Below are 2,864 nucleotides of genomic sequence, written 5' to 3'. Positions count from 1 at the left end.
TTCAATGTTCTTGTGATGTCTATGTTTGTACAGCATCCTCATTGCATCACTGCACAAGTATTACGAAGTCTACTACGTTTTGGTAAGTTAAGATTATCCCATCTTGCACTTGGTACATACTACCTGGGTTATTGAGATATTGGCAAGGGAGAGGTTGACATGTCTGCAGTGCAGACTCGTAAGTAAAATGTAGTTGGTTCGTAGACAGATTAAAATGTGTTGGGTGCAGACAAAGATGAACATAATACTTGGGTTATTGCCATTCCGAGCTCCTTGGCTATTTTTATCGAAAACAACCTCGTATGTTTTGGACGCTTTACATACTTAAAAAGCAGTACGTTTAAGTCCGCTTCAAATAGATCGCGTAGTAATTTTATTAGCATTTAAACTTTATAACTTAACTCTTGGGAATCTTTATTATGTCTCCAATTATTAACTTCACTGGCAATCAAACTAAACCTAGGTCAATAAATACAACTCTAAAACACTACATTTAATTATACCCTAGCTAAAGAACTTCAGCGAACACGTTATATATTACCTTTTTGGATGTGTTCGCTGAAGAGAACGCCGTATCCAAACCCTACCAGAATTCGTGACATTTTTATGTCACGCTGTTATTTCACTTGTATGTATTGTACAGACAAAATAGCTGTATCCTTAGGTTAATGAAGTAAAATGTAGTTCACAAACTCATTTTCAAAACCAAAAAAACGCTTTAAAGATAGTTGATTTAGCATTTTAATAAATCCTATTACAAGCATTCCTTATCTAGGTCATAGTTGTGTTCAAATTTAATCACGTGACACTAAGATTTTCAGAAAATACCCATGTGACCTAGTGTTTATTTTGCTGTTATTTTTTTTATTTCGAATAATTAATAAATAACTAATAACAAATTTGGAATAAATAAATTGTTTTTACTTATCAAAAGGTATTTACAGCCTTACTGCAATTGGATTCAACTAAATGAACAATGTGAATCCGATGCTATAAATAGAATCCATCGACGTCATCATGGTCATGTGATTGCATTGCATCATCACACTCAATTGATTCTGGTTGACTTTACTGTGTTGTAAACATCAAAAAAATAAATATCAACATTAAAGTTATGGAAGCCAGAACTAATTATACCCCCGACAAACGAAAGTTGAAGTGGGTATATTGGAGTCACCCTGTGGTCGGTCGGTCGGTCGGTCAGTCGGTCCGTCGGTTTGTCGGTCGGTCCATTGCAATTTACCTTGTCCGGAGCATAACTAAAAAACTACCAGATGGAATTGGATTAAACCTCATACAATGATAGAGCATAATGAGAGGAAGTGCAGTGTACAATAACCATAACTCTATTCTTGCTTATTACTGACTTATTGCCCTTTGTTACTTTTTTTTGTCCGGAGTATAACTTGAAAAGTACTGGATGGAATTCATTGGAACTTTCTACAATGGTAAAGCACAATGAGAGGAAGTGCAGTGTTCAAGAACCATAACTCTACTTGAGTTAATTACTGAGTTATTGCCCTTTATTTGTTGTTTTTTGCTGTCAAATATTTTTCCGGACATTAACTTGCAAACTACTAGATGGAATTTATTAAAACTTAATACAATGGTAAAGCACAATGAGAGGAAGTACAGTGCACAAGAACCATAATTGTATTTCAGCTAATTACAGAGTTACTGCCCTTTGTTACTTTTTTCTTGTCCGGAGCATTACTTGAAAATTATTGGATGGAATTTAATAAAACTTCATACAGTGATAGATCATATTGAGAGGGAATGCAGTGAAAAGGAACCACAATTCTATTTCAGCTAATTATAGAGTTACTGCCCTTTGTAACTATTGGATGGAATTTCATAAATCTACGTACAGTGATAGATCATAATGAGAGGGAGTGCAGTGTATGGGAATCACAAGTCTATTTCAGCTAATTACAGAGTAACTGCCCTTTGTTACTTTTTCTTGTCCGGAGCATAACTTGAAAACTATTGGATGGAATTTAATAAAACTTCATACAGTGATAGATCATAATGAGAGGGAGTGTAGTGTACATGAACCGCAATTCTATTTCAGCTAATTACAGAGTAACTGCCCTTTGTTACTTTTTCTTGTCCAGAGCATAACTTGAAAACTTTTGGATGGAATTTTAAAAAACTTCATACAGTGATAGATCATAATGAGAGGAAGTGCCGTGTACAGGAACCGCAATTCTATTTCAGCCAATTACAAAGTTACTGCCCTTTGTTACTTTTTCTTGTCCGGAGCATTACTTGAAAACTACCGGATAGAATGTAATACAACTTTATACAATGGTACAGCACAATGAGATGGAGTTCAGTGTATATGAATCATTACACTATTTTAGCAAATTACGGAGTTATTGCCTTTTTCTGTTTTTTTTTTGTGTTTTTTTTTGTAAAACTTTTGTCCGGACAGTAACTTTAAAACTACTAGATGGAATTTCATACAATGATAAATCATAATAAGAGGCGGCGTTCGGGGGTATTAATCACCTTCAGTGATAGCTCTAGTTAATGATATTATTCACAAATTTACGAACTGCTTCAACTGATGTACCGGCATACATCCGAGGTTGTTTTCGATAAAAATGACCGAGGAGTTCTGAATGGGGTTATTGGGATATTGGCATGTAATGGTTGACCTGTGTACAGTGCAGAATAATAGGTAAATTATAGTAGGTTCTTTGAGAGATTGCCATGTGTTGGGAACAGAACAACGGTACAAATGCTGGTTTATTGAGATATTGGCAAGGACTGGTTGCCTTGTGTGTAATGCAGAATCATGGGTAAACTATGGTTGGCCAATCGAGAGACAGCCATTTGTTGGGTGCAGACACAGATGTACA

This window comes from Mya arenaria, chromosome 17, assembly GCF_026914265.1.
Source record: "Mya arenaria isolate MELC-2E11 chromosome 17, ASM2691426v1".
NCBI classification, from domain to species: Eukaryota; Metazoa; Mollusca; class Bivalvia; order Myida; family Myidae; genus Mya; species Mya arenaria.
This window is presented reverse-complemented; position numbering follows the sequence as displayed.